The 27,011-nt window shown below is 40.6% G+C and overlaps 1 protein-coding gene across 5 annotated transcripts in view; it reads left to right on the forward strand.

Moving 5' to 3' along the window:
• The first annotated feature begins 205 nt into the window (after positions 1 to 205).
• Positions 206 to 27,011, forward strand: part of ACSL3 (acyl-CoA synthetase long chain family member 3) — a 76,061-nt gene continuing 49,255 nt past the window's right edge. For 3 of the 5 annotated variants that reach the window (XM_081579464.1, XM_081579462.1, XM_081579465.1), the window contains exons 1-2: positions 206 to 448; positions 17,600 to 17,657. The gene's annotated coding sequence lies outside the window, so the exon portion shown is untranslated. The remainder of the gene's footprint in view (positions 449 to 17,599; positions 17,658 to 27,011) is intronic. The other 2 variants (XM_081579461.1, XM_081579463.1) reach the window with 1 other exon arrangement.

The following is a 27,011-nucleotide window of genomic DNA, read 5'->3' on the forward strand; positions in this document are numbered from 1 at the left end:
ACCGGTCCCCGCCCCGCGCAGGCTGCGGCTGGGTCCCGTCCGCCGAGGCTCCGGCGAATGACCCGTAGTAACCCCGCCCCGCCCCCGGCCGCCCGCCGCGCTCCCGGCCGGAATTCGATAGGCCCAACCCCGCACGCGCCACCGCCCGCGGGCCAATGGGCGGCGGCCTCTCTGCATATGCAACGAGCGCCGGCCGGGGGTACGCGTCCCGGGCAGTTCGGCTCAACAGACGCTGGCCTGCCGGCGCCGGGGTGCGACTCCGCGCTCGTCGTCGCGGCCGGGGCTGGGACGAGGCGGTGGCGGCGGACCAAGCAGCAGACGGCCGTCCCCTCGCAGTGCGACCGCGGCGGCAGCGTCAGGGTCTCCGGGAGGCTGCGCAGGGCGCGAGTGCTCTGGGGGCTCAACCCAGGCCTGCGTGGGCCCGAGAAACCGGGGCCCCGGCGTCGCGGTGAGTGCGGCGCCCGTTGTGGGCATGGCGGGGCCTCCGCGTGCGGCAGGGCTGCGCCCCGAGGGCGACCCTGGCCCGGGAGAAGGATGCGGCCGGCCTGGAGGCCCCGGATCCCCGACGTGGCCGCCTAGCCCGGCGGTGCGGGGGTACCCGGCTGCCCCGCGGCGTGGGTGGGAGGTGCAGCCGTGGGATCCGGGAAGCGGGTGAGGTGGGGCCCGGGCCGCAGAGCCCACGTGAGCCCGGGGGGAACCGCAGCCCGAGCGGCCGAGCTGTCCGGGGGAGGAAGGATGCGCGGGGTTCCCTCCCGGCGCTCTGGGGGCGGGGTGGGTCGGGGGTTGGCCACTTTCACTAGCCGGGCTCTGACGCGTTCCTCGGGAGGAAACACCCCTGCGGTTTCCGTAACCCATGCTGGAGGGGCGGGCGCGGGGTGTGTTGCTGCGGGCCGTGAGGAGAGATTAGGGGGTATAAGGTGGGTCGACCTTGGTATTTGTTTTGGCCGCGATCGGAGGCGATGGGCCTGGGATGAATCCTGTTGGTTTGGGGTTGGGAGTTGAAGGTTTTACTTTTCCCTAGGTATATTTTCATTATGCACCGGTAATGGAATGGGTAATTCGAGCAACCCAGCGGGGTAGGAATGATCCAGCCCGTTTCACAGATGGGGAACCCGAGGCGCAGAGACATTGAGCTGGTTCGTCCAGGCTGGCTTTAGAAAATGTGCTCTGAGCTATTGTTTATTTTGTTGTTTAGTCGCTATGTCGTGTCCGACTCTCTGCGATCCCACGGACTGTAGCCCACCAGGCTCCTCTGTCCACGGGATTCTCTAGGCAAGAACAGTGGAGTGGGGTGCCATTTCCTCCTCCAGGGGATCTTCGCGACCCAGGGATCGAACCCCCATCTCTCCTCTCTCCTGTCTCCTGATTGGCGAGCGGACTGTTTACCACTGAGTCAGCTAGGAATCGCAGAGAGAATCGCAGCTTCTCCTCTTACTTGCAGTCATCTGGGGCCAAGTTACTGTGTCCAAACAGCAGTTTTCTCCAGCTGTAAAGTGGGAATAACTACCACCTTAGAGACTTGTTAACAGTTTTAGAGATACTATGCAGAAACTCTTCGTAGGAAACCTGGAATGTTATAAAGGCTCAATAAGTGTCAGCTGAGAGGGAATAGGCCTTGTGAAATTGATTGTAGCGGAATAAGGTGACAAACAGCTGACACCTAACAGCTGACACTTATTGAGCCTTTATAACATAACAGGTTTCCTACGAAGAGCTTCTGCATAGTATCTCTAAAACCGTTAACAACTCTCTAAGGGGGTAGTTATTCCCATTTTACAGCTGGAGAAAACTGCTGTTTGGACACATTAACTTGGCCCCAGATGACTGCAAGTAAGAGGAGAAGCTGTGATTCTGACCCGCCTGTTTGAAAATCTAGAGCTCTCTTATCCAAGCGTTATATTATGCTGCCTCTCCTTGGTGGCTGGCTGAATAGTTGTCACGGTGGAGTTATGTTTGAGTGGCCAGGAGAGTGATCATTTGATGACAACCTTTTCTGGTTTCCCAGGTTTGTTTCAGGAGTTGAGGGATGCTGCTGAGTTGCTCCTAAAATTGTGTATTAGAAGGTTATTACTGGGAAGAAGTGTGGCGACACGGGAGTGTACTGTATAGACTGTTCTTTCCTTTTGTGTTTTGGTGTGTTCTTGTGCAGCTCTGAACCCTGAGGGATGAGTAAGGCTTCTTCAGTCACTGGCATTTTCCTTTTAGTCTTTTCCTAGTTCATTCCTTTTCTGTAAAAAGAGTTGGTTCTGTAGTAGGACAGCGGTGTTGGGTGTAGGGCAGAGATCCACTGGATGTACGGGGTTGGGGTGACAAGTCACCTAGTGTCCTTGGGTCTCAGTTACTGGGTTTGTGAGCTGTGTGCACTGGATGATTTAAAGTTGTCGTTCTTGAAGGGAGGATGAATGGGGAAAAATCAATCCCTGCCTAGTTTGGGGAGCCAGAGCCCCCAAAAGTCCCAATGTTTTTCTTGTTGCTAATGTGCTCCTCTGCTGTCTGGTTCTGTTTAACAATTCCTTATTTAGTTAATTGCTCACTTAGAGCCTTTAATTCTTACTCTATGTCAGACAGCATGTAAGGTGCTGGGAATGCAGCAGAGAACAGAATTGATGCCATTTTTGCCCTATGGAGGAAAGACTATGAAACAGGTCATCATATGAATAATAGATAATTACAAATTATGATATGTATAATGAAGGAAAAGTAACATGTGAATGAGTATTATATAGACTGTTGTGACTTAGATGGAAATCTAGTCTAGGGAGGGTTTTTATTTTTTTAAATGATGGGTGACAAGTGCTTTGGTGACTAGACTGGTTACTATTTAAAAAAAAAATTTGGGCATGATTTTAGATTTATAGAAAAGTTGCAGATATGGAATATTCCTATATACTATAACCCAGCTCCCCTGGTCTAATATTAGCATGTCACATAACCTTGGTTCATTTGTCAAAACAAAAGATTAATATTGATACTATATTCTTAACTAAATTATAAACAATGTTCAGATATCACCAATTTTTCCATGAATGCCCTTTTTTCTGTTCCAGGATTGAGTCCATGATACCAGCTGGCATTTTGCATTCATGTTATTTTAGTCTCCTCTAGTAGTAAATACTAATTTAAAAATTTCGCTTTTATGATTTTACTTTTAATAATTTGTAATAGTAAGTGGTATAGAACACTAAGGAAGTTAATATATGAATATGTAAAATAAACTACTATATATCAACCCTTTTAGTGGTTTCAATTTTGTTTAAATTAGGATTGCCCAGTATCAGTATGGTAGAAAATTTCTTTCTAAGCCAATCATCGGTTGATGGGCACTTGGGTTGCTTCCATGTCTTGGCTATTGTAAATAGTGCTGCTAATATACGTGTACTCAAATGTTCATTTTGAATTACAGTTTTCATCTTTTCTGGAGTGGAATTTCTGGGTCTCATGGTAGTTCTATTTTTAGTCTTTTAAAGTACCTCCTTACTGTTTTCCCTAGTGGCTGCACCAAATTACGTTCCCACCAACAGTGTAGTATGGTTCTTTTTTCTCCTTTAGTATTTATTATTTGTAAACTTTTTCATGGTAGCCACTCTGACAGGTGTGAGCCTCATCACAACCTCATTGTGGTTTTGACTTTCGTTTCTCTGTAATGATGTCGAACATCTTTTCATGTGTGTGTTGGCCATCTGTATGTCTTTTTTGGAGAAATGTCCATTTAGGTCTTCTGCCCATTTTTAATTTTTTTTTGATCGATTTATGTGAGCTGTTTGTATATTTTGAATATTAACCCTTTGTCAGTTGCATCATTTGTAAATACTTCTCTCATAGGTTGTCTTTTCATTTTGCTTACTGTTCCTTTTGCTGTGCAAAAGCTTTTAAGTTTAAGCCTCATTTGTAAATTAAAAGATGCCTGCTCCTTGGAAGAAAAGCTATGACAAACCTAGACAGCATATTAAAAAGCAGAGACATTACTTTGCCGACAAAGTATCCATCTAGTCAGAGCTGTGGTTTTTCCAGTGGTCATGTATGGATGTGAGAGTTGGACCGTAAAGAAAGCTGAGCGCCGAAGAAGTGATGCTTTTGAACTGTGGTGTTGGAGAAGGCTCTTGAGAATCCCTTGGACTGCAGGGAGATTAAACCAGTCAATTCTAAAGGAAATCAACCATGATTATTCATTGGAAGGACTGATGCTGAGGCTGAAGCTCCAATACTTTGGCCACCTGGTGAGAAGAACTGATTCATTAGAAAAGACCCTGATGCTGGGAAAGATTGAAGGAGGGAGGAGAAGGGGACGACAGAGAATGAAATGCTTGGATGGCATCACTGGCTCGACTGATATGAGTTTGAGCAAACTCCGGGAGATGGTAAAGGACAGGGAAGCCTGGCGTGCTGCAGTCCATGGGATCGCAGAGTCAGACACAACTGAGTGACTGAAGTGAACTGTATTTTTATTTCCTTTGCCTTGAAAGACTGACCTAAGAAAATACTGCTATGATTTATGCAAAGAATATTTTGCCTGTGTTCTCTTCTAGGAGTGTTATGGTGTCATGTTTTATATTGTGTTGCTCAGTCATGTCCGTTCTTTGCCACCCCATGGACTGTAGCTCGCCAGGCTCCTTTGTTCCTGGGATTTTCCAGGCAAGAATACTGGAGTGGGTTGCCATTTCCTCCTCCAGGGGATCAAACCCACATTGCTTACCTCTCCTTCGTTGGCAGGTGGATTCTTTACCACTAGCGCCACCTGGGAAGCCCTGTCTTACATTAGATCTTTCAACAATGTGGAGTTTATTTTTGTATATGTGTGGAGGAATGTTCCAACTTGTTTTACCTGTAGCTGTCCAGTGTTCCCAGCACCACTTACTGTAGAGCCTGTCTTGTCTTCTGGGGAGATTTGTGAATTGATTTGGTGAGATACTACTAGATGACAATCTTGCATTCTGATGCTGTAGTTAAATGTACATATAGCCAAGAGTTTGGGAACTTTTTTGAGCAACAGTACTTTTTAATCTCAGTGTCTGTTCCTCAGCAGAATGTCACTCCAGCTCACTTTGCAAGATGTGAAAATGAGAGAGGGAATTTTTTTCAATAAGTCATTTTGCCTGCCTTTTGAGTACTTACAGCTTAAATATTCCTGTAATATTTAAACTTTCCCCATCAAATGAGCAGTTGGGAAGCTAAAACATATGAGTTTTGGACTTCAGGCTGGGATTTGGATGTTTTCAGGAAAGCTAGGCCAAAAAAAGATGACAGTTTTTTCTAACTTTAGGTAAATAGCATTATATTTATGAAAAGTATCTGATGTGGTTTACACTTTACAGAGTGACTTAAAATTCTAATCTCTTAGGAGTCAAATGATGACATGGTTTGGGAAATACAAGCCATTAAATGTGTGACTATTCCAGTTGAATGTGTATGAAACCAGTACAAATAATTCATTGCAGTACCTTTACTGAATGCTGTTTGCAAAGTACTGTGCTAGATGTATGATGTGGAATAAATAAAAAGATGAACTTGTAAAGTCTTTGCTTTCAAGGAGATTTCAACTTAATGAATACTAATACTCAGATTTAATTTTTTTTCCCTTTTTTAAGCTAACATGAAAGTGCTTTCATGTTCGCTTATTTGATTCTTAGAGCCTTATATCATTAGCAGAAATACTGAGAACAGGGAGATTTAGAGCAAAATTGCCAGACGTGGTAATTAATAGTAGTATATGGATTGGGAGAAGGGGAATTTGAATGATGACTGGTTTACAATTTTGGTGCCATCTGTGGAGAGATGATGGGTGAGATTGCCTGTGGAGAGACTAGAAAGAGAACTGGAGGAGGCTGAGCTTGCCCGGGAGATGGGCACAGTGGCCAGTCATGTGAGAGGAGCAGCCTGAAGCAGGTCTCCCTGCTGCCGTGGAAAAGCACTCACCACTGTGGAATGCTCCTGTGAGAAAACTGGAGCACCGTCTGTTGGATTTAGCAACTCGGAAGTCACGGCTGACCTTGGCAGGAGATACTGATATGGTGGTAGGGATGGGGTGGGGAGCAGAAGCAAGGGGAAGATGGGAAAGTGGAGATAGCAAGAATAAGAAACTGCTCCGGAGAGTGTTGATTTGTAGCACGATGTATACCTGTGGGTGATTCATGTTGATATTTGGCAGAAAACAAGAAAATTCTGTAAAGCAATTATCCTTCAATTAAAAAAATAGATAAACTTAATAAAAAAAACATGCCTGATGGGAAAGTGTCTGAGTGGGGAAGGTTGAGTATAGATGAGGAAGCTGTTACTTGTTGGTGCAAAATGGAGCCTTGAGCAATTTCCAGAAAATTGCCAAGAACTGTTAAATTTCCTAAAAATCAGCCACTTTTCACCGATTCATGACAGTCTTTTTAGAAAACCTCACTACACAGCATTGTGTGAAGCTGATTTAACATGTGACTTAGTCTTGATTTTATTCACCTTAATATAGTATACACTTTCATCTGACTTTTGGTCATAGTTTTTCTTTTGTAAAGGAGGAGACATTATAAACATTAAATCTTGTGATTTCTTCTGTGCGCTATTTTTAGTTTCATAATAAGTTTTCAGACTACTTCTGTTTTCCTGACATTTTAAGTGCCTAAATTCTTTTTGTTTAAAACTGTAGCTTCTATTTTTACTGAAATATGTTTACTTATGTTTCATGTTTCCCATTTTGAGGAATAAAGAATTGTCAGATGATTCAGTGGGTTTAACTGATCTGCTAATTTTTATTTGGAACTGAAGATACCAAAATAACCAATGTTTTGGATGAACTGGCTAACTATAGTTATCTACTTGTCTGTGAAGGTGTTATGAGGATATGTAGGGGGCATTGATTTATTTATATATCTTTCTTTTTTTTTTTAAGTTATTTTTAATTGGAGGATAATTGCTTTACAATATTGTGTTGGTTTCTGCCATACAACAACATGAATCAGCCATAAGTATACATGTATCCTCTCCCTCTTGAACCTCCCTCCCACCTCCATATCCCACTCCTCTAGGGTGTCACAGAGCACCTTGTAACCCTTTTGAGCTCCCTGTGTCATACAGCAACTTCTCACTAGTTGTCTGTTTTGCATATGGCAGTATATATGTTTCAGTGCTACTCTCTCAATTCGTCCCACTATTTTCTTCCCCTCCTGTGTCCACCAGTCTGTCCTCTATGTCTGCATCTCTGTTCCTGCCCTGCAAATAGGTTCATCAGTACTGCTTTTCTAGATTCCATATATATGCCATTAGTATACTACAATTGTTTTTCTCTTTCTGACTTAACTTCACTCTGTATAACAGACTCCAGGTTCATCCACCTTAGTTCAACTGACTGAATTTGTTCCTTTTTATGACTGAGTAATATTCCATTGTATATATGTACCACAGCTTCTTTATCCCATTCATCTGTCAGTAGACATCTAGGTTACTTCCATGTCCTGGCTATTGTAAATAGTGCTGCAATGAACATTGGGAATACATGTGTCTTTTTGAATTATGGTTTTCTCAGAGTATATGCCCAGTAGTGGGATTGCTGGGTCTTACAGTAGTTTTAGTACTAGTTTGTTTTTTTGTTTTTTTTTAAGGAATCTACTCAAATTAGAGCATATCTTGCAAGACACTGGGAATTTGAAAATGAGTAAGGATTGTCCCTGCTCTGGAAGAGCTCAGGATTCATGAAAGGAAATGTATGAACAGTATATGTATAAGGGAAGAAGGTATACGAACATATGTGTTACTGTGCAGTATAGCTCATACAGACAGAACAAGGCAGGAAAAAGGGGAGACTTGACAGGGGAGGTCTTGTTTTTTTTCTCTCCTTCACAAGTAGTTTTTTGGCAGGAAGTAACAAGGTATTGTGAATCCAGCAAGTGAGCAAACCCATCATGTAAGTAAAAGCATACATTACTTAAAGGGGACTAGGAAATACTAATTCCTTAAGAATGAGAGTGTTCAAGCTGTCTGAAGATGCATAAAAGGTATGGTTAATGTTAAGTGAGCAATACAGAGGTCAGAGAGGTCCTATTGGCCAGGGTCGCCAGGAAAAGATCAGCTGAGCAAATGAGACATAGACTGGATTTGAAAAAAACAGTTGGGTTTAAGGTAGAGGTACTCTAATGGGGATGTCCAGGGCAATTGGGGAAGAGCAGGATTGACAAATCAAATTGAGGCATCAGCTGTTCTGGTGGACTAGAGAAGCTGTGAACGTAAGTCACATCCCTGGGGAGAAGCAAAAACATCGGAGCCTTGGTGGATAAAGACTATTAAGACCCTTCCTAAGACTCTTTTATTGATTCCTTCAACTCATCAAGTACAGTTGACCTTTGAACAACATGGGTTTGAATTGTGCAGGTCCACTTACTTGAGGATTCCCCTCTCCCCAGCAATGCAATGTATACTACAGCCCTGCACAATCCAAGTTTGGTTGAATCCCTGGCTGTGGAACCATGAGTATGGAGGGCTGACTATAAAATTATATAATAATTTATAAAACCTTGTGTTGTTGAAGGGTCAGCTGTAATTGTCAAACAAGTGGTAGCAAGGGATAGGAATAGGACGGGAGACTGGGCAGCCAGTAAGTGAAGAGAACCCTGTGAACTCTGCGTTTCAGGTCTGGCTCGAGTTGTTTCTAACATTGCTGTTTGACTGTGGATGTGGTGCTGCCCATACCAATTAGCATTTACAGAGGTGTTTCCTCGTCTGTAAACCTTTCTTGCTCAGCGCTCTTGTGAGCTGCTTTTCTGTCAGTGCTTTTGTGCTTTTACTTCCCTTTCCATCTCTTTTTTTTTTTTACATGGCTCAGGACTTTTTCTGTTTCTGCCTTGTTTCTTTTTTCAGCTTCTTGGAAACTTCATCAGTTAACATTGTGAGTTTCCCCCTGTGTTTATGTGTTTGCTATTTGTAATTTACTAGGGTATTTGCATGTGTTTTATTAAATCTGGGCTTTGCTTGTGACTCAGCTGGTAAAGAATCCACCTGGGTTCGATCCCTGGGTTGGGAAGATCCCCTGGAGAAGGGAAAGGCTACCCACTCCAGTATTCTGGCCTAGAGAATTCCATGGACTGTATAGTCCCTGGGGTCACAAAGAGTTGGACATGACTGAGTGTCTTTCACTTTCACTTATTAAATACTAATTACACTGCGGCATAAACCTTTTTTTTTAATATGTGTATCTTATGGAAGTATAGTTGATTTACAGTATGTCAGGTGTACAGCAAGGTGGTTCAGTCATACCTTTTGAATATTATTTTCTAAATTGGTTTTGTTAGCATAAAACAGTTCGTTTTTCTGCATTGCTGTTTCTGGATTATAAAATATTCATTATCATTTTGGCCAGAATTATGAAAAGTTTCTACTTCAATCAGAGAAATTTCTTATTTTCACCATGGTTGAAGTGATCCTCATTCTGGTCCTTGACTTTGGCTGTTGTTGTTTTTTTTTTTTTAACCATAACATTAACTGTCAGAAATCTTCCTATTCTCTTTCAAAACTGACTTGATCCCTGAAGTTATTGCCTCTTGTTTGGCAGAAGGTTGGGGTAATTGAGTTCCTTCTAAAATGAAGTAGGAAGTTTGTTTTAGTTCTATAGAAAACCAGAATGAACCTGAGTGAATTAATCTTAGACCTGTACTGGACATTTTTACAGAAAGATAATTGCCCTTCGTTGCAATTATACCAGGAGTCATTTTCCTTTTGTACAGTAACTTGCTATATTGCTAGTGTGCTCGAGTCCGAGAACTGGTGTTCATCATTGACTCTGAAACTGGGCCTGACTTCTAGACTGATGCCCGTGTACTCTCCGGCATAGTGCCCGGGTAGGGCTCTTCTTAAGAGATTAAAAATGTTTGGTTTGTATAACACTTTTTTGAGGTGTAAAAAGATGTTGTCTCCAGGAGCATCTTGAGGTGGGAGGGTTGTGAGAGGTAGCGGCTGGTTGGGAGTGAGGTGAGAGTTCAGAGAAGGAGCTCAAATACAAGGAATGAGATGGGCATGGCAGAGAGGAGGGACGGAGGGCATCCAGGTTGGAAAACACTATGGAAGTTCCTCGCAAAACTGGGGCTAGAACTACCTTGTAATTCAGCAGTTCATCTGAAGAAAATGTTCCATATTAATTCAGAAAATATACGCATCCCCTTGTTTATTGCAACACTGTTTGTCCCCACTTTTAGCACAGAACTCCTAAGACTGTTGGAATTGGCTGATTGCTCAGAATCTTATTCAGAAAAGCTCCTTTGGCTCACACCTGAGTTTACGTTAATGAAGTGACTTAGGACCTGGTCCCTGGAGCACCTCAGGATGGGGCTGGTCAACAGAAAGACCCAGGGATTAGAGGGCTTGAACTTTCAACCCTTCTCATTGAGGATTTGAACCCCTCTCCCTGTTTCCTGCAAGGAGCGAGGGGACTGGAGACTGAGCTCTGTAAAAAACTTTTGAAAAGGGGATATTCAGTAAGCTTCCAGGTTGATGAACATTTCTGTCGAGGTGCTGGGAAGGCAGCACCCCTGGAGAGAGTTTGGAAGCTGTGTGGTCCACTGTGGACAGCTGTGTGGTCCTTTACCCTGTGCATCTCTTCCATTTGTCTGTTTTTGAGTTGTATCCTTTATAATAAACTGATAAACATAAGAGTGTTCCTGAGTTCTGTGAGCCTCCTAGCAAATTCTTTTTTTGTTCTTACTTTTTCAAATTTATTTTTAATTGGAGGCTAACAAATGACTGAACCTGAGGAGGAGTTTGTGGAAATCCTGACTTATAGCTGGCTGGAGACTTGTAACTACCAACTGGAGAACAGTCTTACGGGACTGACCTCTCTTATGAAATAGATTATAAAACTTAGACCAATTTTGGCTTAATTATCTTTAAAACTTGTATCAAAGGAGTATATGCACACAGTGGCTAAGACTCTGCTCCCAGTGCAGGGGGCCCAGGTTTGATCTCTGGCTGGAGTGCGAGATCCCACATGCTGCAATTAAGAGTCCACATGCTGTAACTAAGACCCATCGCAGCCAAATAAATATATTTTAAAAACATTTAAAAAAATTTCCCACAAACCTTGGGAGGCGTTATTCATGGCCTTGCAGTGTTGCAGAGCCATCTGCTGCCAGTGGGATTCTTACTCCTTTATTGGAAGGATGACTGTACATCCTCGTTTGTCTGGAACGCCTTCAAATTCATCTTATAATAGTACATGTTTTTACTCTCCAAAGTATCCTTCTTTGTTGATTAATTATAGAATTATAGATATTCTATAATATTATAGATATCTATAATATCTATAATATTATAGATATTACATTAATTATTAATTATAGAATTACCTGATTTGTAAGTGACTTGGTGGTGGTTTTTTAGAAACTGTCTTACACCTGGTGGTCTGAGAAATCATAAGGCTGTGTCTGGAGCTCAGGTCCACGCCGCCCCCCTCCCCGCCCCCCTCCATTCATCGGCGCAGTACTTAGCAGGCCCTTTCAGTTTGAAGACTAGTGTTCATCAGCTCTGGGATAGGTTGCTGCAGAATGCTTCAGTAATTTCTGCCTCTTCATTCTCTTTGTTCTTTTTCTTTGTAGAACTTTTAGTGGAACTTGGCCTTTGGGATTAATTTGAAGATTAAAAAATCTTCTTAACCTCCTGTTCTCTACCTCGTTGCTTTTGCTTTCCTTTCTGGAAGAATATTCCCAGCCTCATTTTCTAATAGACCTATTGACTTTTAAGCTTTAGGTGTTACTCAGTTACAAGAACTTGTTCTGTCTTACGTATGCCGTCCTATTCTTGTATCATCCACAAGGTGGTCTCTCTTATCCCTTTGAGAAAATTAATTACATACACATATTTAAAGTGTTTCCTGTGTTTTCCTACCTCCCTTTCATCCCTCTGCCCCTTATTTGTCTTCATCTCTTTCATTGTGATTTTCTGCCCCTTAAGTACCTGGTGATTTAGAGCTTTATCTTCTGTTCGGATGTTTGCTTCTGATATATCTTTGTGTTTCTAGTTTTTTCCCATTAACAAATTCTTAACATTGGGGTTATATTTAATATTATGAGGCAGATTATGATTATGCTATTCTGCTACATAAAAATCTGAATGGCTCTTCAGAGACCTGAATAATGTCTAAACCATTTAGCATCTAGCATGGCACACAGGGCCGTGGAGTGAGGTGCAGTGTTTGCTTCTCAGAACTGCTGTCATGTCACAAATTTGGTGGCTTAAATCAATAGGAATTTATTCTCTAATAGAGGCCAAAAGTTTGAGTCAGCGTTACTGACCGAAATCAAGGTGTTGCCAGGCCTGGGCGCCCCCCAGAGGCTCTGAGAGATGAATGAAGCTTGTCACTCTTGAGCGCCTGTGGCACCCCTCCAGGCTTCCAGGCCAGCGCCTTCATGTCTCTGCTTTATCTTCGCTTTGCTTTCACTGTGGCTGTCAAATCTACTGCCTCTGTCTTTCTCAAGGACACTTGATGGCATTTGAGGTCCAGAAGTGTCTCATCTCAAATGCCTTACTTTAATAACACCAGCAAAGACCCCTTTTCGAAGTAAGGTAACGTTCACCGCTTCCGGGGATTAGGACCTGATACCTCTGAGGTGGTTAATCAGCCTACGGCAGATACTTTTCTTAAGTGGCCCTTTTCTTGAATACCTCTGCCTTTGCAGATACCATTACTGCCTGCAGTTTCTTCTCTTCTTGTCTTCAGTCAGTCCAGTCCCTCAGTCGTGTCTGACTCTTTGTGACCCCATGGACTGCAGCAAGCCAGCCTTCCCTGTCCATCACCAACTCCCGGAGCTTACTCAAACTCATGTCCATTGAGTCGGTGATGCCATTCAGCCATCTCATCCGCTGTTGTCCCCTTCTCCTCCCGCCTTCAATCTTTCTCAGCATCAGGGTCTTTTCCAGTGAGTCAGCTCTTCACATGAGGTGGCCAAAGTATTGGAGTTTCAGCTTCAACGTCAGTCCTTCCAATGAATATTCAGGACTGATCTCCTTGCAGTCCAGGGGACTCTCAAGAGTCTTCTCCAACACCACAGTTCAAAAGCATCAATTCTTCGGCGCTCAGCTTTCTTTATAGTCCAACTCTCACATCCATACATGACTACTGGAATAACCATAGCCTTGACTAGACGGAACTTTGTTGGCAAAATAATGTCTCTGCTTTTTAATATGCTGTCTAGGTTGGTCATAACTCCTTCCAAGGAGTAAGCGTCTTAATTTCATGGCTGCAGTCTGCATATAAGTTAAATAAGCAGGGTGACAATGTACAGCCTTGCCGTACTCCTTTTCCTGTCTGGAGCCAGTCTGTTGTTCCGTGTCCAGTCCTAACTGTTGCTTCCTGACCTGCATACAGATTTCTCAAGAGGCAGGTAGGTGGTCTAGTATTCCTATCTCTTTCAGAATATTCCAGTTTATTGTGATCCACACAGTCAAAAGCTTTGGCATAGTCAATAGAGCAGCTGTTGCTGCTGCTGCTAAGTCGCTTCAGTCGTGTCGGACTCTGTGCGACCCCATAGACGGCAGCCCACCAGGCTCCGCCGTCCCTGAGATTCTCCAGGCAAGAACACTGGAGTGGATTGCCATTTCCTTCTCCAATGCATGAAAGTGAAAAGTGAAAGTGAAGTCGCTCAGTCGTGTCCGACTCTTAGCGACCCCATGGACTGCAGCCTACCAGGCTCCTCCATCCATGGGATTTTCCAGGCAAGAGTACTGGAGTGGGGTGCCAGTGCCTACTCTGCAATAAAGCAGAAGTAGATATTTTTCTGGAACTCTCTTGCTTTTTCGATGATCCGATGATCCAGCAGATGTTGGCAATTTGATCTCTGGTTCCTCTGCCTTGGGGCTTCCTGCGTAGCTCAGTCAGTAAAGCATCTGCCTGCAGTGGGGGAGACCTGCGTTCAATTCCTGGGTTGGGAAGATCCCCTGGAGAAGGAAATGGCAACCCACTCCAGTATTCTTGCCTGGAGAATCCCAAGGACAGAGGAGCCTGATGGGCTACAGTTTGTGGGATCGTAAGAGTCGGATACGACTTAGAGCTATCTTTCTTTTCTTTCCTCTGCCTTTTCTAAAACCAGCTTGAACATCTGGAAGCTCATGGTTCACATATTGTTGAAGCCTGGCTTGGAGAAGTTTGAGCATTACTTTACTAGCGTGTGAGATGAGTGCAATTGTGCGATAGTTTGAGCATTCTTTGGGATTGGAATGAAAACGGACCTTTTCCAGTCCTGTGGCCACTGCTGCGTTTTCCAAATTTCCTGTTATATTGAGTGAGGCACTTTCACAGCATCATCTTTTCGGATTTTAAATAGCTCAACTGGAGTTCCATCACTTCCACTAGCTTTGTTCGGATGTCTGGCTCTAGGTGAGTAATCACACTATCATGATTACCTGGGTCGTGAAGATCTTTTTTGTACAAAAATATATGGGTCAGTAAATCTTTGTTGAGGAGATTTAGCATTTATTGAGGGTCAGTTCAATTCTAGGACTTGTCATGTTAGAGTAATTAACAAAGCAAGGTAAAGTTAGTATGTACCTGTGTCAAAGCTCTCCAGGGCAAATTTCTCAGAAGGAATTTGCTAAGTCATAGAAATTTACATTTTTAGCTTTTGCTGCCAAATTGCTCTCCATAGTGGCTGCACTTTCCCCAATAATGCCAAGAACTGTCTTGTTTCCTGTATCCTCGCCTATACTTGTGGTTTTTTTCATTAAAAGAAAATCTGATAGGGGAAAATTATAGCGTGTTAATTTGTGTTTCCTTGATGACTAGTGATGTTGACCATGTTTTTCATAGTTAATAGACATTTGGATTTTTTTCATGTGAATATACATAGCCCGTTTTTTTCCGGTGAGTTGCCTTTTATTTATAGAAATCTACACATATGGGTATAAATTGTTCATAGCGTTGCTGCTGTCCTCATTTATATATGAGGAAACTTGCACAGAAATAAGTTAAATTGATAAGATGCCCCCTCTCCGCCCTGCCCTCCCCCCCACCCGTGGACAGATGGATGGATGGATGAATGAACAAATGAACATGTCTAGAATCATAGCTAATAAAAAACAGAACAGGGATTTTAGACTGAGATTTATCTAATCTTAAGCCCTGTCCCTTTTAAAGTAATCTGACTGTCTTGTAGGGAATAAGGAAATGAATAGTGAGGCAATGGTGTGCTGAATTTTGACTCAAAATATTTAATTATTTGTTCTACTTAACTGTTAGCTGAACTTACTGGCTCTATGAGTTTGGGCTGATGTTTGTTAATGTATTTTTTTTTTAATGACTAATGACAGCTAATCTATCTGCTTTAAAGGTGACTAAGAAAACATTGAGATAGTATTAATAAATTACTGTATACACTGCTGTTGCTGCTGCTAAGTTGCTTCAGTCGTGTCCGACTCTGTGCGACCCCATAGACGGCAGCCCACCAGGCTCCCCCGTCCCTGGGATTCTTCAGGCAAGAATACTGGAGTGGGTTGCCATTTCCTTCTCCAATGCATGAAAGTGAAAAGTGAAAGTGAAGTCGCTCAGTCGTGTCCGACTCTTAGCGACACCATGGACTGCAGCCTATCAGGCTCCTCTGTCCATGGGATTTTCCAGGCAAGAGTACTGGAGTGGGTTGCCATTGCCTTCTCTGCTGTATACACAGCGAAATACTATTATATATCTAATTCTTCTTGACCATCGTAACAATGAATGAAAACCTCAATATACTTTATAAAAAGTTTTGGATATATCTTTTTTTTTAGTTTATTTTCTATTTTTTAACTTTACAATATTGTATTTGTTTTGCCATACATTGACATGAATCCACCATGGGTGTACATGTTTTCCCCTTCCAGAACCCTCCTTCCACCTCCCTCCCCATCCCATCCCTCCGGGTCATCCCGGTGCACCAGCCCCGAGCACCTTGTATCATGCATTGAACCTGGACTGGCGATTTGTTTCATATATGATAATTTACATGCTTCCATGCCATTCTCCCATATCATCCTGCCCTCGCCATCTCCCACAGAGTCCATGATACTGTTCTATTTATCTGTGTCTCTTTTGATGTCTCACATACAGGGTTATTTTTACCGATTGACTAAATACCATATGTATGTGTTAGTATACTGCATTGGTGTTTTTCTTTCTGGCTTACTTCACTCTGTATAATAGGCTCCAGTTTCATCCACCTCATTAGAAGTGATTTGAATGTATTCTTTTTAATGGCTGAGTAATATTCCATTGTGTATCTGTACCACAGCTTCCTTATCCATTCATCTGCTGATGGGCATCTAGGCTGCTTCCATGTCCTGGCTATTATAAACAGTGCTGCAATGAACATTGGGGTACACGTGTCTCTTTCAAGTCTGGTTTCCTCAGTGTGTATGCCCAGCAGTGGGATTGCTGGGTCATATGGCAGTTCTATTTCCAGTTTTTTGAGGAATCTCCACACTGTTCTCCATGGTGGCTGTACTAGTTTGCATTCCTCCCTACAGTGTAAGAGGGTTCCCTTTTCTCCACACCCTCTCCAGCGTTTACTGCTTGTAGTCTTGGATATATCTTTTTTTAATAGACTTTATTTTGAAGAGTAATTTCAATTCACAACAAAATTGAGCAGAAGGTAGAGAGATTTCCCATATATCCTCTGTCCTCCCATATTGCACAGCCACCCCCATACTCATCGTCCTGCACTAGAGTGGTACATTTATTACAGTCAGTGAACCTATACTGATGTATCACTATCAGTTTACATTAGAGATCACTCTTGGTGTTGTGCTTTCCATGGATTTGGACAAGTGTGTAATGTCGTTTTTCTACCATTATAGTATCATACAGAGTAGTTCCACTGTCTGAAAATCCTCTCTGCTCTGCCTGTTCATCCCTCCTTCATCCTTAACCTTTGGCAACTTTCTGCTGTCTCAGTAGGCCCAATCTGTCTCAATAGCTTTGCCTTCTTCAGAATGTCATATAGTTGGAGTCATACAGTATGTGACCTTTTAGATTGACTTCGGTCACTCAGTAATCTGCATTTGAGTTTCCTCCATCATTTCTTGGCTTAATGACTCATTTCTTTTTAGTACTGAATAATATTCCATTGCCTGGTTGTAGCAGTTGTACATTCACTTGCTGAAGGACATTTTGGTTACTTTGAAGTTTTGGCATTTACAGATGAAGCTGCCATAAACAGTTGTGTGCAGCTTTTTTGTCTAGGCATATATTTTTCAACTCTTAAGTAAATATCAAGATCATTTGCCGGATCATATGGTAAGAGTATGTTGAGTTTTGTAAGAAACTGCCAAACTGTCATCCAAAGTGACTCTACCATTTTGCATCCCCACCAGTGTTGAATGAGAGTTCCTGTTGATGTGCGTTCTTGTAGCATTCAGTGCTGTTAGTATTTTGGATTTTCATTACACTAATGGTTATGTAGTAGTATATATAATATGGTTTTTTTTGTAAAAGTTTATGTAATAAAATGTCATTTGCTAGTATAATAGAAGGTGATTCCAGAAAAGCTCAGCAGAAATTTTTCTGTGAGGTTTGGAGGTAGAAATATCTCCAGGAAAAGGTTGGTTTTGGCTGTCGTTAACTAGATGAGCAGTAGTAATGCTTGCCTTCATGTGTTTGTTTTAACAGGTCTTGAAACAAAGGCACATATCTTGAAGGCACTAGCACCTCCTACCATTGTCAACTGGTAAAATGTTTAATTTTTTCAACTATAAAATTTCTATTAGGTGTAAATTGTATTAAGTTAAAACCAAATGTGGGTAAATTATCAGAAAGAAATATTTTCTTTCTATTTTGTGATTGTAGAATTATGAAAGCTATGAGACAGTAGCTTTTATATTAATTTTAATTCCATATAAGCCCCATTGGAACATTGAGCCATGTTGTTCAGCAGTACTGTTTAACCTGCCTTTCCTCGATTTTAATTTCATTAAGTATCTCTGCAAGAATTTGAACTTGGTGTCCTTTTAATTTTGCAAAGTTTAGCACTATTTAGACGGTAGTAACATTTCAACGTGTGCTGGTCCTTTGAAATGTGTTCTTATTTAAAATTTTTAACTGGACGTTTTAACAGAAATTGTAGGCTAGAAAAATGGCTGTCTCTCTATCTATATACACTAATCTGTAGCGAGAGCTGCCTGTTAAATAGTTGTCATGGAGTAAAATATAGCATAGTTTTATTCTTCTGCTGTGACTTCTGAAGTGAGTTAGAGTTTGTGAAGTTTTGGGGCAAGAATGTAAAGATCAAGTGTCTGGAAGTTTTTAGCATTTTGAGAAGTGAAAATAAAATTGGATAGAACTGTTATAAGGTAGAGTCTAGTTTGGTCAAATGCTTTGAGACTGTAAAAACAATAAACGTTTTATCTATTAGAAACATGCTTATTGACATTTAGCTTCTACTTCAGAAGATCAGAATCTTTGCTCACATCTGTTTCGTTTACTGATTTTACATTTTCTACTGATTTTTAAGAAATTACATAAATAGTATTCATTATTAAAAACTATATACAGTATGAAAGTGAAAAGTGAAGTCGCTCAGTCGTGTCCGACTCTTTGCGACCCCATGGACTGTAGCCTACCAGGTTCTTCCATCCATGGGATTTTCCAGGCAAGAGTACTGGAATGGGTTGTCATTTCCTTCTCTAGGGGATCTTTCCGACCCAGGGATCGAACCTGGGTCTCCCACACTGCAGGCAGATGCTTTACTGTGTGAGCCACCAGGGAAGCCCCTCTATACAGTGTAAGAGTGTGTAAGTAAAAGGGAAAATACCCTGATTTCTTTTTTTTTAGTTGTACAGTTGCTTTACAGTGTTTTAGTTTCTGCTGTACAGCAAAGCGAATCAGCTATGCGTATACATACATCCTTTCTTTATTGGATTTCCTTCCCATTTACCCTGTCCCCTGATTCTTTTGCTCGAGTTACCCCTTACCAATCTGGAGTGTGTCCTTCTGGACTTCTTAACATGCATGTCCAAGAGTGCTGTCCTTTATTGAAGCAAGTGTGATGGAGAAAGGACTATACTGTGCCCATTGGTGTGCCTTCACTTTTCTTTAGACAGTTCTTTGCCTACATCTTCTTAAGCAATATACTTGGCTAAATGAGGAATGCTTAGAAGTGACCAAATATATTACAGCATAGTATTTTCTCTATAAATTTCTTTCAGCAACAATAAAAGGGAAATTCTTTGGAAACCCCAAATTTTAAATTTGTAGCTAAGAATAGATCAGTGGAGTTCAGATTTATATTGAAATTGCAGAGTTAATTTACTGTGTATTGAATAATAGGTACTAAATAGTAAAGCACTTATATAAATGACTACAGTTAGTATTGCCTTTATTGAGAGTCAGCTAGATTGGGATACAGAAAGAAGTGATTTGGGAATTTTAGTTCATCTCCTTAGGGTGGAGGAGAAAAAAGTGCTATGGCAAAGTGACAGACGTAACTGTCTCATAAGTTTGCCTAGATTTGATCAGGTACTCAAAAAGGGGAAAGGAAATCCATTGTTCACATAGGTTAATTGTTCAGTCGCTCAGTTGTGTCTGACTCTTTGCAATCCCAAGGACTGCAGCATGCCAGGCTTCCCTGTCCATCACCAAATCCTGGAGCTTGCTCAAACTCATGTCCATCGAGTTGGTGATGCCATCCAACCATTTCCTCCTCTGTTGTCCCTTTCTCCTCCTGCCTTCAATTTTCCCAACATCAGGGTCTTTTCAAATGAGTCTGTTCTTCGCATCAGGTAGCCAAAGTTTGGAGTTTCACCTTCAGCATCAGTCCTTCCAATGAATGAATATTCAGGACTGATTTCCTTTAGGATGGACTGGTTGGATCTCCTGGCAGGCCAAGGGACTCTCAAGAGTCTTCTCCAATACCAGAGTTCAAAAGCATCAATTCTTTGGCACTCAGCTTTCTTTGTAGTCCAACTCTGACATCCATACATGACTACTGGAAAAACCATAGCTTTGACTAGATGGATCTTGTTGGCAAAGTCATGTCTCTGCTTTTTAATATGCTGTCTAGGTTGGTCATAGCTTTTCTTCCAAGGAGCAAGTGTCTTTTAATTTCAGGCTACAGTCACCATTTGCAGTAATTTTGAAGCCCCCCCAAAAAGTCTCTCACTGTTTCCATTGTTTCCCCATCTATTTGCCATGAAATGATAGGACCAGATGCCATGATGTTAGTTTTCTGAATGTTGAGTTTTAAGCCAACTTTTTCACTCTCCTCTTGCACTTTCATCAAGAGACTCTTTAGTTCTTCTTCATTTTCTGCCTTAAGGGTGGTGTCATCTTCATATCTGAGGTTATTGATGTTTCTCCCAGCAGTCTTGATTCTAGCTTGTTTTTCATCCAGCCTGGCATTTCTCATGATGTACTCTGCATATAAGTTAAATAAGCAGGGTGACAGTATACAGCCTTGATGTACTCCTTTCCTGATTTGGAATCAGTCTTAATTGTATTATGACTGTAATTAACCAGGTTAATTGTATTATGAAGTAAGTGGAATTTCATGGATGATTTGAGAAACCCAGTGTCTTGAATTCTACAACTTAGAATTCTACCTCTTCATATTTGGGAGCTACTCATATTCAGAAGTTTTAAGAGTTAAGAAATGATGTAAAAATTGATCTATTTCACAACTATAAATGTCCTTTATGTAGTTGCTGGGTTGAAGCATTTAAAACTCCTAAGGAAATCTAGAGAACCAGATTTTGATTAGAATTTTATTTTAATGCTAGTTATTAGTATTATTATTAGTTAACATTAATATTAGTTATTAGTAGTCCCCCTAAAAATGACATGTAGAATTTAAATGAAAACATTAACAAATAGAATTGTATGTGAATACATTTAGATTCATTATCATTGCTACTCAATAGTATTTTAAATCTACGTTACAGAGTCACAGCAAGTTGATGACTTTCTTGATGTTCAGTTATAGTGATTACAAAAAGGGAAATTCTATCCACGATTCTAGTGATTCATACTTAAATATTTTATAGAGTAGCGAAGTTTTGATGGCCTTCACTTGATCCAGTATTCCACATTTGAATGGTAGCAGAAAGTATTAGTTGCGTTTATAGTCGTGCAGCAGAGAGGAATTATTCAGAATTATTTTTTTGTATGTGAAGGTGATTAGAAGTTTGGAAGGAGATGGGACAGTGTCAGGGTTGCTGCTCCCTTAACTTCACATGAAAAGATTTCTTAGAGTCAGGCCAAATAATTCTCATAGCTATCGAAGGTAGATTCCTTTTTCTTACACTTTCTATTTTTAAAACGCAAACTAGTTTTTGAACATTTATGAAAAAGCTGCAGTGGGCAGGAAAAACTGGGCACGTCAAAGAATGGAAGAGAGGAGCAGGAAGACAGCTTTTTGTCTTAGTAGCTTTTAATTTTGAAACCTGTTCAGATCAGTGGTAAAATAATTGAGTTTATGAAAAGAAGAAAGCATTTTATGGAATGGGACTGGAGTGGGATCCAGAGAGTGTGCTTTAGTGGTTCTTTGTCGTAAAATCCAAGGACATGTAAATCTTTGCATGGAATATTTGACATGCAAAAAAATACTAGTATATGTGTTTTCTTAAACAAATTTGTAATCATCTAACTAAAGCTCATGGAAAGAAATTCCTAAAATTGACTGGCTGGCTAAGGAGGCTGAATGGACTGGCACCAATTCCAAATACAAAATGTGTTAAGCATAGTTATTTTCCATTATTATTTTATAACGGACTCAAGGATATATATGTGATTTCAGCCTCTTCTAACTTTTGAATCTTTATTGTGTGCTTAGTCGCTCAGTTGTGTCCGACTCTTTGTGACCCCATGGACTGTAGCTCACCAGGCTCCTCTGTCCATGGGGATTCTCCAGGCAAGAATACTGGAGTGGGTTGCCATGGCCTCTTCCAGGGGATCTTCCCGACCCAGGGATTGAACCCAGGTCTCCCACGTTGCAGGCGGATTCTTTACCGTCTGAGCCACCAGGGAAGCCCTGAGCCACCGGGGAATCTTTATTAAATCAGTAATAATAGCAGCTGAGAATTGTGTACTTATTATGAGGCAGGTGTTATATTCTTCATATGTATTAGGTGTTTATGTGATACAGATATTTTTTTCCCCACTTTACAGATGAGGAAATGAGGGTTAGGTAATTTATCTCAGGTGACATTTAGTATGAATGTTCTGAATGTTCATTGAATGTTCATTGAAGGACTGATGTTGAAGCTGAAGCTCCAATATTTTGGCCACCTGATGCGAAGAGCTGACTCACTGGAAAAGACCCTGATGCTGGGAAAGATTGAAGGCGGGAGGAGAAGGGGACGACAGAGGATGAGATGGTTGGATGGCATCACTGACTCAATGGACATGAGTTTGAGTAAACTCCGGGAGTTCGTGATGGACAGGGAGGCCTGGCATACTGCAGTCCACGGGGTTGCAAAGAGTCGGATATGACTGAGCGACTGAACTGACTGACTGACTGACATTTAGTAAGTAGTTGAGCTAATTGTCAAGCCCAATCTTTTTGGCTCCATAGCCTAAGCTCTCAGTAAGAGTACAGTTGAATTGATTTTAGTACCTTCAGAATCAGAGGGAAGAAGAAATTATCAAGGTAAAACAAAATATTAATATTGGTACCCACAGTTTTATATAAACAAATTTAAAATGCTACTAAAACTTACGTTGTATTTTGTAATTTATGTAGAGTGCTTTCACCTACTTTCCTTGTTTTTCTCTCTAGGGAGTTTTGTGAGATATTTGTTATCACCCCAGTTTTATAGTGAATCTGAAGCTTGGGGATGCTGATTGTGTCCCATACACAGCAGGTGAATGAGGGGCCATCATCAAACCTAGAGCATAGCTGTAGTTCTGAAAGGAACAGGTCTGTTGAACAGTTTTTATGTGCAGTCAAACCAGTGTTGCAGGTAGTAGGACCTTTAGTAGATCTTATAAAAAATGTGTAAATGAAACAAGTACCTGTCTGCTTTGAAACTCCACATGGAAAAGAAATTTGTACCGAAACCAGCTATACTAATAACTAGTATTTATCATGCCTCTGCATTTTTCCCGAGTCCCTTATTACCTGTGCTGTGCTTAGTCACTCAGGTCATGTCCAACTTTTTGCGACCCCATGGACTGTAGCCCACCAGGCTGTACTGTCCATGGGGATTCTCTAGGCAAGAATACTGGAGTGGGTTCACATGCCCTCCTCCAGGGAATCTTCCCAACCCAGGGATCGAACTCAGGTCTCCCACGTTGCAGCAGATTCTTTACCATCTGAGCCACCAGGGAAGCCCCCCTTATTATCTACTGCACTTTAGATTTCGTGCATATGGAGAAATAAGGTACATAAAAGTTATTTCATTAGTAGAAGATCACACTTAACTAGTGGTGGATCTCAGGCTGTAATTGGTTTGCTTATTAGTTCAGGAAATGATTAATTGCAGGGTGACTGGCTCATTCTGGTTTGCCTGGGACTTTCCTGGTTTTAGTACTGAAAAGTCCTGAATCCCAGGAAACCCTGAAGTCCTAGGCAAACCAGAGTGGTTGGGTATCCTGATTGTGATGGATTGGGGATAGGAGTAGGGTTGCCATACAAAATACCAGGCACCGGAACTTCAGATAAGCATTGAATAATGTTTTACTATGTGTCTCAGATATTGCATGGACATATGTTCGCTGAAATTTGTTGTTTAATTGAAATTCAGCTTTAACTGGACTGAGTTTTTGTTATTTGTTAAATCTGGCAACCCTAAGGAAGAGTGAAGGGACATTCCAATGGGTAAGTCCACTTTACTGCCTTTTTGTGTGTGGACCTCAGGCTTTTATACATTTATCTGTGTGAGAGAAGATCACCTGGCAGTTTCCTTTTCTGGGGTGCTTGACTTGTTCTTTTAGCCAGGTGGCCAGAGATGTGAGAGATCAGGATGAATGAATTAAATCAGATTTTGCCAGTGCATTAAAACTTCTGTGTGTTGATTTGAGCAGTTCTTTACTCGGCAGGGTATTTAACCCAAATCTGAACTCCACTCCTCTTTGTTGGATCAGTCTGTCAGACACCAGCTCAACTTCATAGACCACCCACATCATCTTTAGATTATGTGTTAAAAAGTACTCCTGTTAAAATAGTACATTCATGTGATTCAGAATGAAAAAGAAGTAAGGGCTTTCAGTACTCCTTTCTTAAACTTGTTCTTTTTCCCACCACAGAGACAATCTTATCTGATTGGAAAACGTTAAGTTTTTGAAATGAATTTGTAGAAGTCTTCTCATTGAGGATTTTTCCTTGTTTGTTTTGTTATTTAAAATGGAAAACTGTTTTCCTACTTCTTTTCCCTTTACCCCCCAAAGGAGAGGGGGAAGAACCTTATATAGAAGACAGAAATGAGTCCCACAGGTCATTTAAATCTCCAATGTTTGATGGTCTGTTGCTACTTCTAAGTCATTTTAGGAGTCCTTTACATCAGTAGAATCTAGTTTTGAAATAGAACTAGTTTAATTCCATCAACATTAGTGGTGAGCAAATTAGGATTTAGTGACTTGAACAATGACTTACAGTAATTGGTTGCAGAGCTGAGATTGGTGTAGGTGTGTATTTGAATATTCTTGTGCACAGATATATTTATAAAATCCTTGTTCTATGTCAGGCAGAAAAAGATAAAGATTCCCCTGTCTAATTTCTTTGTTTCTTATTTAATTTTATGCCAAGACCCAGCATTTTTTCTTTTTTGAAAAAACATCCATCTTGGACTTTATTTAGAAAAGGAAAGTGGAATAAAAGTAGTAAATTTAAATAAAGTACTTCAGTCAAGGTTAGGGAAGTCAAGGTACTATATTTGTAGGTCAAGGAAAATACCCAAGAGTCCTAAGTTATTTCAACTAGTAGTATAAAAGGACTGAAAATCTAATACAGTGGAGGACTGAAGATTATGTAAAGTTGTCTCTGTTCAGCAGCTTTTTAATTTTTAAAACTATTTCCAAAATTTTAATTTTGAAATTTAATGTTGCTTTTTCTTTATTGAAGCATAGTTGATTTACAATATTGTGCGTTTCAGGTATATAGCAAAGTGATTCAGATAGATATATGTATTTTAGATTATTTTCCATTATAGGTTATTATGAGATACTGAATGTAGGTCTTTGATGCTTATCTATTTTATGTGTAGTATTAATAGTTTGTAGCTTTTAATCCCATACTCCTGACTGATCCTCCCTCCCTTCCGCTTTGCTAACCATAAGTTTGTTTTCTATGTTTTGAGTCTGTTTCTGTTTTGTGTAGATCCATTTGTATTATTATTATTTTTATCCTTTTGAGAAAGCTGAATTTTTTTTTTTGAAATATAGTTGATTTACATTGTTGTGTTAGTTTCAGGTATACAGCAGAGTGATTCAGTTTTTATATGTATAAAGAATACACGTAAGAATTCAGTTATATATATATAAATATGTATACTCACTTGAATATATATGTAAAGAATGTATAACAATATAAATACCTTTTCAGATTCTTTCTCTTTATCAGTTGTTACAAAATACTGAGTATAATTTCATGTACTATGCAGAATGTCCTTGTTGGTTATCTATTTTATATATAGTGGTATGTATATGTTATTTCCAAATGCCTAATTTTCCCTTCCTCCCTTTCTCCTTTGGTAACTGTAAATTTGTTTTCTATGTCTTCGGGGTCTAGTTCTGTTTTGTAAATAAGTTCATTTGTATATTTGTTTTTAGATCTGCATATAAGTGATATCTATGATACTGTCTTTTTCTGACTGACTTAGTATGGTAATGTCTGGGTCCATCCATGTTGTTGCAAATGGTGATATTCTTTTTTATGGCTGTGTAGTATCCCATTTGTGTGTGTGTGTGTGTGTGTGTGTGTGTGTGCGCGCGCGCGCTTTACCCATTGTTCTGTCAGTGGACATTTAGGTTGCTTCTCTTTAGGACATTGAGAAGCAATAGTTCATGGCTGTTGTAAATAGTAATAGCTGCCATGAACATTGGGAAGCGTATGTCTTTTTGAATTAGAATTTTCATCTTTTCCAGATATATGCCCAGGAGTGGGGCTGCTGGATTATATGGCAGCTCTATTTTTAGTTTTTATAAGGAATCTCCTTACTGTTTTCCATAGTGGCCGCACCAGATTGCATTCCCAGCATAGGATGGGTTCCTTTCTTCCACACCCTCTCCAGTATTTGTTATTTGTAAATTCTCATTGTGGTTTTGATTTTCATTTCTCTACTAATTAGTGATGTTGAACATCTTTTCATGTGCCTGTTGGCTGTCTCTGTGTCTTCTTTTGAGAAATATCTATTTAGGTCTGCTGGCCATTTTTTGATTGATTGTTTTTTTTTTTGGATACTGAGCTATGTGAGCTGTTTGTATAGCTATTTGTACATTTTGGATATTAATTCCTAGTTAGTCTCATTGTTGCAAATATTTTCTCCCATTCTGTAGGTTGTCTTTTTATGGTTTCCTTTGCTGGGCAAAAGTGTTTAATTAGATCTTATCTGTTTATTTTTGCTTTTATTTCATTTGCCTGGGGAGACTGGTTAAATTTATTTCTAGGGTTTTTTTTTTTTTTGACACAATTTTTTTTAAAGCTTTTTATTGGTATGTAGCTGATTAACAATGTTGTGATAGTTTCAGTTGGACATTGAAGGAACTCAGCCATACATATACATGTATCTGTTCTCCCCCAAACTCCCCTCCTATCTGGGTTGCCACATAACATTGAGCAGAGTTCCATGTAGTATACAGTAGGTCCTTGTTGGCTATCCTTTTTAAATATAGCAGTGTGTACATGTTCACTGATATACAACTTTAAATGGGATTTTTTTAACTGCTTTTCAGTTTTTAATTTAAATATATTTATGGTGAAGACTGAACTGATGGTGAAGACTTGAATTTTCCTCCCTCCTTCCTTCCTTTCTCTCCTTTTCCCTTTCTTCCTTTTTCCCTTCCAATGTGTCTTTAGGGCCAAAAATTTTTTTTTATGAGATTAGAATAAATAAAAGCCTCATAGTTTTCTTAAAAAAAAAAAAGACCAAAC

This window comes from Giraffa tippelskirchi, chromosome 3 (assembly GCF_054371585.1).
Source record: "Giraffa tippelskirchi isolate mGirTip1 chromosome 3, T2T-mGirTip1v1.2.pri, whole genome shotgun sequence".
Taxonomy (NCBI): domain Eukaryota; kingdom Metazoa; phylum Chordata; class Mammalia; order Artiodactyla; family Giraffidae; genus Giraffa; species Giraffa tippelskirchi.